This window comes from Ipomoea nil, unplaced genomic scaffold, assembly GCF_001879475.1.
Source record: "Ipomoea nil cultivar Tokyo-kokei standard unplaced genomic scaffold, Asagao_1.1 scaffold2422, whole genome shotgun sequence".
Classification (NCBI taxonomy): Eukaryota; Viridiplantae; Streptophyta; class Magnoliopsida; order Solanales; family Convolvulaceae; genus Ipomoea; species Ipomoea nil.
In genome coordinates this window covers 1,461,036-1,474,501 of record NW_017618850.1, presented here as the reverse complement: position 1 = coordinate 1,474,501, position 13,466 = coordinate 1,461,036, and positions in this window count along the sequence as shown.

The window sequence follows — 13,466 nt, the reverse complement described above, 5'->3', positions numbered from 1 at the left end:
TAGCCCAATTTTATAATTCTTATCCCGAACTTGAACCAACTTTTTGACCCAAAATTATAACCCGGGATTTTAATCTGCGAAATGACCTATTTGCCCCCTCATAGCCGTGTAACACTCCTCAACCTAGGGTTTTGTGCCTATTTAAAAGGCCACTATTCCATTGAGAAGTCTGATCCCTCCCATTTGCTTCCTTCTCTTCATTTCTTCTCCTGCAAACAAGAAGCAATCACCAAGGAAGAACACCAAGTTTGTAAGCTTATCTTCTTCTTCCTAAGATCATTCCATGGTTTCCTTATTCTCCTCTTTCCCATCTCTTCTCTCATTTTCCAATGCTTATGTTTGAATGAATGTTGTGTATATGTGCATGATATATGTGTATTATAATCTTGTTTGGGGTATTAAGAGGTGGAGAAGGTGGGCATAGTTAAAAGAAGAGGAGGGATACAAGCTTGAGGACAAAGAGCCTAAGGTATAACCCATAGAAACTCAAAACTATTATTAAGTGTTGGTATTATCTGTGTGTGATGATGTAGGTGAATAATGTGTTTATGGGTTATGTAAGTAGTGTATATTGATGCTATGATAGTGTTTTTATTGTGGGATTAAGATATTTTTGTAGTTGGAATGCTTTGTTGTCGAAGTGCTGTGTTGTTGTCGCTGATCAAAGAGAAACAGAAGGGAAAAGGGCTACTGCCTTCACCCTTCCATGAGCATGCAGGACTACCCCGCATACCTGGGAGGTATGCGGCGTAGTCCTACGTGTGCTATGGCAGGGCGTGACGTTAGGGCCTTAAGCCCTACCAGTCACACCCAAGACTGCCGCAGGACATGCGGCAAGGCTCTAAGCCCTGCCGCCTAGTCCTACGCGGTCTAGGGCTCGTGGCAGATTGGTATTCTGCCACTTTAGGGGTTCGACCATGGTTTGTTTACGCGGGTCCGGGTGACTCGTGCGGTTCGGGACTTGATGTGTTCGGGCAAAAAATGTCAAACATGATTATTTGTAAAATCATTTTCCAAAACAAAGTTTGATTCATTGTTTTACAAATTTCTCAAGTATGTTTATTAAAATGTGTTGAGTATGACTACATGAGTGTAAGTCACTATTTGATGAGTCCGTTGATGATATGTGATGGTTTAAGTTATCCTACGAAATTTATGATCATGATTTGCAAGTATTCCATGTATTTAAAGTATGCAAGCATCCATTTATTATATTATGCCATTCTTGATTTATTACTTCCCTATTTTCAAACCTATGATTTTTATGCCAATAAATACCTATTGTTTTGAAAACCTACCCTTACATAATTATTTCCGGCCTTTTCAAATGTGTGTGTGTGTGTGTATATATATATATATATATATATATATATATATATATATATATATATATATATATATATATATATATATATATATATATATATATATATATATATATATATATATACTAGCATTGTGTACGCGCGATGCGCGAAAATTCATGCCCAATATTAAAACATTGATAAATATAAATAATTACAAGTTATAAATTGAATGATATATATATACAAATAATATATGTATTTTGTGCACACACATATATAAATTATCATTCATAAAAATTTAATTAAAATATAATTAAGTATTAAATTAAGATGCATTCAAAAAAAAGTATTAAATTAATATATAATGATTTTAATAAAATGATAATTAAAAATAGGAAAAAGATATAATAGATATAGGTGTATGGTAATAATGATGTATGTATGGTAATTATAATGTGTTATTAAAGTTAGAATTAAAAACTAACGGTATTATAACGGTGTAAGGGTAATTTTGTCTAATAACATTGGAATGTACAACATTTAAAATAAAATGTACACATTTATTTGCATACAAAAAGAGGGACATAAATCAAGGATATAACTTTCATTGAGGCTTATTATGCTTTTAGATATATATATATGATTGCCCATCTTTTATCAAATGCAACTTACATTTCCATCACCTATCCCTTTCCCTTATTTTCAAATGATATACATATATCCTATTTATGATTAAGCATCATGTATGGAATCCATTTTTAGAAATAACGGTTTTAAAGTGCTACGCTACTTATATTTTCAAATGGGTGAGGAAATGTATATTTTGGAGATCTCGTTGCTGTTTTGCTCACTCGGAAGAAATAGAAGTTTGTCTGATCGAAAAATCCAGGACAGTATGAAGTAGCTTGGTCGATAAATCCTGGGCTGCTAGGGCTTAGATACTACTTGTTGGGCTTGGAATCCCAATTGGGGGTGTGCACACTTAAGGTACGATTTCGATTCCACATATGTATGTTTTGTGGGCGAGATTGAGATTAGGCCAGCTATGTATAACCGTGCCCGGATAGGTTTGTTCACGTATGCTGAAGTTCCTACCTCCCCACCATGCATTATGATGATTCAGATGTGATTGATGATACAGTTATGATCCATGAGATTGATTCAGTTACCTCCAGTATTATTATTAAAGGAAATGATATTTTCTTGAGGGTGAGAGTATCTATATGAAATGATAATTACTTATATCTTTAAAGGTTATCTTACCTTGATAATTTCTTTGCTTATGATTACTATTGAAATACAATTATTATTTAAACTTACAGTTTTACTCATGTTGGTGATTTAAAGTCAGTATTACACTTATTTCCTCATTTATTGTTTTTCGGTACACTCTACCCCTATTTATTCATCCTCATTTAATTGCATCTTAGCATAAGTTGAAAAGTGAGTACTAATTATTTGTCTTAAGCATGAGTGTGAGTTGAGTTATATCTTTGTTATATATACTTAGATATATAAATATGTGACCTATCTATATCTATATTTTCGTGATCCTCTTTGATTCTACGTGTGTTGATATGTGTAAATATCTAAACTACTATTTTCTAAACTTATATTTACTTTACAGGGTTGAGTGAGTTATAGTTAGAATTTTATGCTAACCGGGTTCCTTTGTATTCTTTATTTAACCCATTTTAGGATTTGTTGGTTGATTTCTGAGCGCGCTATGAGGAAGTTAGAAATCTTAGTCTTTTTGCTTCTAGCTCCTTATGTTCAGTTTCTGTTAATCATGTCTTGTTTGAGATGAAGGACTGTGAACTTAAAGCTATTTCCATTGTTGTTTGTTGGTGCTTAGACACTTAGGCCTGTGAGCCTCGCTTCGGTTACACTTTTGAGCTATGACTCTAGTTTCTGGGTCTGTGAACCCCTTTATGTTTATTTTGAGGATTGATCTTGTGGTTTAGCCGGGTAGCCATCTTAGTGTGGATGGGTACAGCGGTAGCATCTCCAAATCAATCAGCATTAAATGATATATTTATTTATCTTTACTTTCATCCCATCTTTTAAGTGTTGATTTAACCTATGCTCGTAAGTTGTAAATTTGGGGGTGTTACAGAATATCACTAATACAGAAAATCACGATACCGTAGTTCACTAGGATTACTAGTATACCTACTCATCTTGCCTACGGTGAAAGCAATATCAGGTCGAGCACTTGTCACTCCATACATTAGACATTCAACTTTAATGAAGGGTCCATATGAGTAGATATTAGAGCACACTTAAAGTAATTAAATCTTTTAAACACTTTCTCAATATAATGAGGTTGTGTTAAATTTACACCACCCTTTTCTTTTATTATTCTTTATTATTCCAAGAATAACTATTTTTGCTTTTCCAATATAATATCCTTTATGGAGAAATTAGAACTAAAAAAAATCGTTACTGTCTTTGACTTTGTCTAAATTGGTGCTGAATATTATCATGTTGTCGATCCACATACAAACAAATAATAACTCCTTTGTCCTTGGTTATTAAATTTGCAATATATGCATTTAGCAGATTGATTAATTTTGCACTTGTTTGCTAACAAACGACTTGATGAAACTGATCATGTCATTGTTTAAGGTCTGCTTTGAGCCATAAAGTGACTTAATTAATTTGCAAAATTTATGCACTTGGCCTTTAATTATGAAACCTTCTAACTGTTTCATGTAAACTTCTTTCACTACTACAGAAAACGAATTTAACGTCTACATTATAACGTCGGTTTTTTGAAATCCGACATTAAATATTTAAAATTATTTTTTATTTTTTTAAAAAATACATATGACGTCGGTTATTTGGTATGGCCGATGCTGTATATTAAATAAAAAATAAATACGAGATACGACGTCGGCGTTATACGTCGCCGACGCCGTATACCATATATATATATATATATATATATATATATATATATATATATATATATATACGGCGTCGGCGACGTATATCGCCGACGCCGTATACTCGAATTTAAAAAAAAAAAATAGTAGATACGGTGTCGGAGAATTAATCTCCGACGCCGTATCTCCAATAATTAAAAAAAAATGAAAATGGTATACGGCGTCGGCGACGTATAACGCCGACGCCGTATACTCAAATTTAAAAAAAAAAAAAGAAATAATAAATAGGAGATACGGCGTCGGAGTTAATTCTCCGATGCCGTATCCAATAATTAAAAAAAAAAATTAAAATGGTATACGGCGTCGGCGACATATATCGCCGACGCCGTATACTCGAATTTAAAAAAAAATAATAATAAATAGTAGATACGGCGTCGGAGGATTAATCTCCGACGCCGTATCTCCAATAATTAAAAAACAAAAAAATTAAAATGGTATACGGCGTCGGCGACGTATAACGCCGACGCCGTATACTCAAATTTAAAAAAATAATAATAATAAATATAATTATACGGCGTCGGATACGTAAAATAACCGACGCCGTATAAAATTCATAATACACCCTAAGCTAGAACATTTCAGATCGGCGCCCTTTCACACTCAACATTTCACACTCCTCACTCATCATCTGCTCCAAACTCCCACCGCCGCCGAACGCCCTACGCCTCCGATGCTCTCCACCGCCGCCTAAGCCGTCGTCCTCGGCCTCGCTCGCCGCACGTCGACGTCGTCCTCGGCCTCGCTCGCAACAGTCCCTGCTTTGCCGCTCGCTGCTCGCCGTCGCCCTACGTCGTCCTAAGCCGTCGTCCTCGCCCTCGCGACTGCCGCACGTCGTCCTCGCTCGCCGCTCGCCGCCTCTCCTCGCGCTGGGTCGCCGGACATTCTGCAAGGTACGTACGTATATATATACGTGTATATATATATATATATATATATATATATATATATATATATATTATAAATTAAAAATGGTTATGTATATATATTTTTTGAATTTTGAATTTTATATATTATTATTGTGTATATTTTCGAAATTTTAGGAATAATTGTGTATATATATTTAATTTTATAAGTTAGTGGGTCAATTATGAATTGTTGTGTGTATATGTGGAATTTTATGAAATTTTGTTTATATATTATTGTGTATATCTTGAAATTTTAGGAATAATTGTGTATGAACATTAAGGAATAAGGTTTAGTTTATAGACATATAGAACAAATATTATGAATATAATACATGATGATGTTATTGAATATATTGCACTAGTTGATACTTAATATAAAATGATGTTGTTTTGGACCAAGACCCACCATGCTAGGTGAATCTTGGTCCATAATTTGCCTTTTTCAAGTATATAACTTACCAAATAATTTAAGTGAACAAGCTAAGTGTATAATACATGATGATGTTATTGAATATATTGCACTAGTTGATACTTAATATAAAATGATGTTGTTTTGGACCAAGGCCCACCATGCTAGGTGAATCTTGGTCCATAATTTGCCTTTTTCAAGTATATAACTTACCAAATAATTTAAGTGAACAAGCTAAGTGTATAATACATGATGATGTTATTGAATATATTGCACTAGTTGATACTTAATATAAAATGATGTTGTTTTGGACCAAGGCCCACCATGCTAGGTGAATCTTGGTCCATTTTTTTTTTTTTTTGAAAGTGGTGAATCTTGGTCCATAATTTGCCTTTTTCAAGTATATAACTTACCAAATAATTTAACTTAAAATGTTGTGAGAAAAATGTAATACTAATTGGCCGAAAAATGTAATACTAATTGGCAAAAAGAAAAAAATATCAAGACATACAAGCTAAGAATATTCATCCACATCTTTTAGCTCGAGGAGGTTATAAAAGGTTGGAGAAGATGATGATGGATGAGAAGTTGAAAGAAAAACAAGCGTTGGCTGATGCAGATCCGACGTATACAATGAGTCCTCCAAGTCCTCCACGTAGAGCCGAAAAGTGGAAGAAAGCAAGAATTGACAAGTCAGGAAATTATCGCACTGAATCAACAAGATTGGTGGCGGAAAAAATTGTAAGTAAATATGTTGTCATTTACTAAAGTAATAGTAATTATTATTGAATAATTTTTATATATGTTAGGATGCTCTTGAGATCCAAATTTCTCAAGGAGAATTTGTTGAGGAAGGAAGACAAGATTCATTGACTGTTGCATTGGGTACTGATGAGCATTCTGGACGTGTTAGAGCCATGGGAAGAGGACATGGCTTCAAAAGTGTATTTGGCCATGCAAAACGTCGCGAAAAGCCTCTTGAAGATGTTCAACAAATGGTTGATGATGCTGTTGCAGTAGCGTTAGAAAAACAAAAGCAGCAAAATATTTCTGAACGGGAGGAATTTGTTCAACGATTAACTGAGCAATTTGAGGCAAAAATAGCTAGTATGATGTTGAAATTTAGTGCTATGCAGACTCCTTTACAAGCAAAGCAGGTGGATGACGTATGTGTGGATGTTGTGTCACTACCTCCAAGTGACAAAGCTAGTTCCCCAGACCCTTTTAGTAATTTACCGGCTGTAAGTATTCATTTAAAGTTATCTTATTATTATTTATCAATAAAATTTTATATGATTTTTAATTAAAAATTATTGTAGTTAGGCGCACGATGTCAACTGTTCTTAGAAGATCCAATTAGACGTCCAGTGGCATATGAGACAGCTTACAGTGGTGGACAGGTTCATGGGGTTGTACTGGATATAAATCATGTGAAGGTGAGCGTAAATGAAGTTAGCGATCCAAGTGCACATGTACCAATCCCCACCAGTGAGGTTCAGCTTGTAGGTGATTCAATTCAACACTTTATTGCTTGGCCAAAGAAGCTGGTAGAGTTATGTACTAAAGCTGATGTGGTATGTATACTGAAAATATTTCTATTTTAAAATAGTAAGTAATTTACTTTTTAAAATAATAATTCTTACTTGTATTATAATTCACAGTCAAAAGAAAAGACTAAATTGACTTTTCATTCGGGTGTGCAATCCGTTCATCAACAATTCACTATACCTGATGATGATTCTTTGACTGATGGATGCAAAAAGGCCTTTTCAATAGCTCGCCGTTTTGAACACCCTCTTGTGGTCCATGTGGCTCGTGGTATTATGGGCAACATTGACTATGACTTGCACCTTCTAAGTGATGAGATAATGCGTTTCTTAAAAATGGAGACCATCGATGTTTCTCTAGTTCAGTTCTTTATGAGGTAATAAGTTCTTTAGTATTATTTATTCATAATAGTTTTATATTTATATAGTTGGTAATCTATATATAATTGGTTGTGTTTGTGAATAGGGGTATTTACATTAGTTTTGAGTTGGCATCAAAAGACACGTATGGCTTCCTAGATCCATATTGGATTCAACCACAAATGAATAATATGGAAGACAGGAAATCATATATAAATGCCACCATGCAGTCGGGGAAGAAATTGGTATACTTAGCCCCATATGTTCTCAAGTAAATATTAATTACGTTTTAAATAAAAGTACTTATATATAATATATTTTTATTATATATTATATTCACTTAAAACTAATAAATTATTTATTTGTAGTGAGCATTGGATGTTGATGGCGATTTGTCCTCGACTAAATGAAATTTTTTGGTTTGATTCACTTGGTCATGGGCCGCGTGAAGACATTAAACATATAATGGAAACGTATGTAAATTTATATAATTAATTAGTAGTTATCATTAAACTAGTGATGCTAAGTATTTATATATATTCTATGTCTTATATTAATAGGTGTATGACTGCAACAAACATGATGAGTGGAAAGAAACAAAATCGTTCACCAAAATGGACTATATGTTCGGTAAGTACTTCATTCACTTTGTAAAACATGCAAACTTATTGTTTTTTTTATTAATTTATTTTATTTTTATTGTAATTCAATGTAGTGTGCTATACAAAAGGGAACCACCGAATGTGGTTATTATGTGATGAAGTTTATGTTGGAAATTGTTTCCAACAATCTAAGCAAAAGAATGGATAAGGCAAGTAATTTCTTAATATATCTTTTGGCTTCAAATGTTTAAAAATACTTGCTTATTTATTAATTTTATTTCTTTTGAACTTTGTAGGCTTTGGAAAGACAAGGAAGATTGCCCTACAACAAAAAAGAGATTGATGAAGTTAGAGACAAATGGTCTAAGTTTCTTATTGATGAATGGGTTAATAAAACGCTTCTTAGTTGATACTTTACGTTTAAAATTAGTTTATGTTTATTGGCTTAATGTTTAGTAGTTTTGTTGAATTGTGGTACTTATATTAGTTTTATGTTTAGTAGCTTGAATTAGCTTAATGAATTGTGTTCTTTATATTAGTTTCATGTTTAATAGTTTGATACTTTACGTTTAAAATTAGTTTATGTTTATTGGCTTAATGTTTAGTAGTTTTGTTGAATTGTGGTACTTATATTAGTTTTATGTTTAGTAGCTTGAATTAGCTTAATGAATTGTGTTCTTTATATTAGTTTCATGTTTAATAGTTTGAATTAGTTTAATAAATTAGTTGATGTTGAATGTTGAATGTTAAATTGCTAGCTGCGTAGGATTTGAAAATTGATACAGGTTGGGTAGAAACCATAAAACGCATATAAATAAATAAAAAATAATAATAACATACGGCATCGGTTTTTAGGTAAAAGCCGATGCCGTATATTAATTAATTTTTTATTTTTAAAAAAATAAATATATACGGCGTCGGCTTTTACCTAAAAACCGACGCCGTAGGTTAACTATTATTTTTTTAAAAAATAATAAATATATACGGCGTCGGCTTTTACCTAAAAACCGACGCCGTAGGTTAATTATTATTTTTTAAAAAAATAATAAATATATACGGCGTCGGCTTTTACCTAAAAACCGACGCCGTAGGTTAATTATTTTTTTTTTTAAAAAATAATAAATATATACGGATTCGGCTTTTACCTAAAAGCCGACCACGGCGTCGGCTTTTACCTAAAACCCGACGCCGTATGTTACATACGACGTCTCTAAAGTCGACGTCGAAAGATAACCGACGTTAAATGGGGTATTTTAACCGACGTTAAAACCCTTTTTTGTAGTAGTGTTTCCCCAGGCCAATTCACCATTTAAAAATGTTGTCTTAACATCCATTTGGTAAATAATAAGATTGTATAATGTAGAAATAACAAATTAACAATCTAATCGTAGCAATTCTTGCTACATGAGCATGTGTCAAAGAAGTCAATTTCTTTTCCTTTCCTAAAGCCTTGCATGTGCTACAAGCCTAGCTTTAAACTTGTTGATTGTACCATCAACTTTTATTTTCTTTTCCTATATATCCACTTACAACCTATCGATTTACAACCAAGTGGTGGATTGGTTAAAATCCGTGTATTATTTCCCATTATTGAGTCCATCTCATCATCTATTGTTTCTTTCCAAAAGTCAACACCATGATATTTCATTGCTTCCTCAAATGTTTTAAGATCCTCCTCTTTAAAACAATATAGATTTTTCGTCTCAATAGACTCTCTTGATCCTTCTAACAAATACTTTTGAAATAAAATGTAATACTTTTACATTTTGATTTAAAGTATTACTTTTTTCATCAAAAGTATTATATTTTTCATAAGTAATTCATTGCTTATAAGGAAATAAAAGTTTTACATCAAAATGTAAAAGTATTACATTTGTTTTCAAAAGTATTACGCTTTTCCTTATAAGTAACAAATACTTTATTCCTAATTAGTATTAAATTTGCTCGTATAAATATCATTACATTTGCATATTGATCTGACCCGACCTGTCTTAGAATAAGGATTCGTGAGGCAATCTCACACAAGTGTGATCATTAATTATATAAAAAAATATCATATTTCCAAAATATTTATCACCTTTCAGTAAAATATTCATGATGTGAGCCGCACGTGATTTATTTGCCGGCCGGGCGTGTCGTGGAATAATCATTATTGTGTGGACGACCATGCTCCACATAGCTGTGTGGACGACCATGCTCCACATAGCTGTGTGGACCATATTATTAAATAATGTACGTCCAAAACACAAATAATGTACTTTTAATATATTAAAAATGTACATTGTATTCAGAAAAAGTACATTATTTAAATACTAAAAATATATTATTTTTTATTTTGTACATTCAATAGACAAATAATATACATTTAGTATATTAAAAATATACTAATATTTTTTGTTATGATCCGTATAACGCTGTGTGGATCATGATCTACACAATAATTTACCGGGGTTGGAGTGGATTAAGAGCATCCTTATGAGCGATTTATTTGGAGTTTATGTCAGAGAAAGAACTTGAGAATGATTTCTTGTACTGATGTGATGAAGAGATATTAGAGAAATATATCTTCGGTAAGATCAGAGATATTGCAGGAGATGGGTTTGAAAAAAAAAAAAAAACGTTGAAGAAGCGCGTTTGTGCGCACTTTGCTCCCCAGCGGGCGTGTGTTCCCTACGCGCCAGTTGGGCCCGTCAGAGTGGCCGCCACTCTGGCTTTTTGGTTTTTTTTTTTTTTTTTTTTTGTATACTGTCAGAATATTATTTTACCATTAATTTTTTTTTTCTTCCCTCTTATCTTCTCTTCCGTAATCACACTTACAAAAACTCATTAAAAAAAAAAAGTCTATACTATAGATGCTCTAATGCAATGGTAGAAGCGTACAATGCAATGGCAAAATTGTGATTAGGAGGAAAAAAAAAGGGTGAAATGCTAGAACACTTTATTCAAGGCATGTCACGAAGTGATTAGGCTATCACTACACCCACTTCTTTTATGGCGTCCGGTAGGGAGGGGAAAGCTCCACTAACAGGGACAGCCGACGTCAGCGCACCAGGAGCAGCCAATCACAGGCCGGCAACGTTTCAACGCTTCAGATGCTTTCCCCTCGTTACGTGCTGTTACCTGTGATGACAGGCGGACAGCTAAGCTCGGATGCATCTTTCCGCCACTTGGCACAATGGGGGACAGTTTGCCCGCTGGCTTTGGATGAGTCCTCTCCGCGTCTGAAAACGTCTTGTACAATTGTGCTTATCTATTATCAGCTCCGATCCTGTCAATAAATTATTAATATTTTATTGAGTTCTATTACATACACTTCCAAATTATACTCTCTAAATTTTACTCCTGATATGAAGGGTACGGGCGTAAATAAGCCGAGCGGTTCGCAGCGAGCGGTTTGCGAGCTGCTCGGTCAAAGCACGACTCGAGCTCGGTCAAAATCGAACTCGAGCCGAATTCGAGCGACTCGTTTATTAAATGAGCTGAGCTCGAGTTCAATATTCTAGGCTCGTGGTTCATCGAGCCGCTGGCAAGCCATAATTAAATAAATAGATAAATATTATATATATGGTAAGGATTAATGACTACTATTGACTTGTAATTAAAGTGGAGTTGTAAACTTGTTTTGAGTGTTTGGAGTCTTTAAACATTGAAGTTTGGACTTTAGAATTTTTTAAAGCTTTTATTATTTATGTATGGATAAAACAATGTTTATTATTAATTGAAATATGAATTCAAATAGGTTAAAATCGAGCCTGTGCTCGAACAATCTAGCTGCTCGAGGCGAGCTCGAGCGGCTCGAAAAATTGTCGAGCCGAGCTCGAGCATCATTTTTTGAGCTCGATCGAGCTCGAGCTCGAGCTCAAGCCAACCCATGCTCGAGCTCAGCTCGGCTCATTTACACTCCTAGTGGCGGGTACTGCTTGACTACTTTTCATGTGGGTCCCAATACAAGTATTTACATAAAGATTTTATATGTGAGAGTAAAAAATAAGAGTATATGTAGTATTTTTCTATTTTATTTCTATTTAATTCTTTTTTTTTTTTTTTTTTTTTTCTTTTTTTTACGCATCATCAGAAAACGTTGTTTGCGAAAAAATCCAAATTCTCGGAGGTTAGTTTTCTTTTAATTTTAACGCGACAATACATCCATTATATATCAAAGGGATACTACTATTTTTTCTTTTCTTTTATTTTTCTTTTTGTTCCACCAAATCGATAAAAAAGTTCATCGTGAGAATATATACACAGGGTCTTATCTGTGAGACAAGTCAGATCTCAAAAAAGGTCATAAAAGAATTACAGATATAATTGGGTCATTTGTTTCACAGAATTTTGAATTAACTTAAGTAATAGGATTATCTCCATGAAAGCTATGTGAGACTAAAAGAATATAAGATTATCAATGCGTTTGGTTAAAGTAGGAATATAACATTAACATGTTTGTTTAGATATTATAGACTTATATTTTAGATTATATTACATCAATTATATAAATGCCATCATATAAAATGAAAGGTATAAAAATGGTTCATTTTTAAAAATGTTTTGGTAAATTTGTAGTTCTACTAACAAAATAAATAAATAAATGGAAAATTGTACTTTTTGTTCCTAAATTATAGGATAATTGTAGAATTCGTCCATGAGTGTAGATTATACTCACTTTTAGTCTCTAAGTTATCATTGGCATTGCACTTTCATCCTTTCGTGCTCACTTTTCGTCCCTTAGTTATACTAAATTGTAAATTTCGTCCCTAATGTTTTATTAGTAGAGGAACGAAAAGTGCAACGTCAATGATAACTAAGGAATTGAATGAAAAGTGAGTATGACCAACACTTAGGGACGAATTCTACAATTATCCTATAACTTATAGACAAAAATACAATTTTCCCATAAATAAATAATATTATTAACCTAAAAAAAAAAAACAAAAAAAAAAGGTATGTAGAAACACTCCTCGAAGAATTGCTTCAATTAAAACTTGTTGCATCACTCCAATTTCACCCGAAAGTGAATTTTCCCCTTTTCGGTGACTCCAATTCCACCAGAAGGTAAAATTGAAAGGTGAAATAAAAATTAATATTGAGGGGGATTCTAGATTATTAAAAAGTAATATCACATTATCTAAGGCCAATTCGGTAATGAGATTACCCCAATAATCTTTTAACGTGACAATAATCTTTTATTAGCTTCGATTTCATATTACGTGACAATAATCTTTTATTAGCTTCGATTTCATATTACGTACCTTGAATCGAACAAGGTAGGTAATCTAAGATTACCTTTCTCACATTACCATGGTAATGCAAGATACCTTGGACCAAATGCCTCTTAAGTCTTAGATATAATACTTTATATTATAAATGTAGTACTTTATAACAAAACTGTAA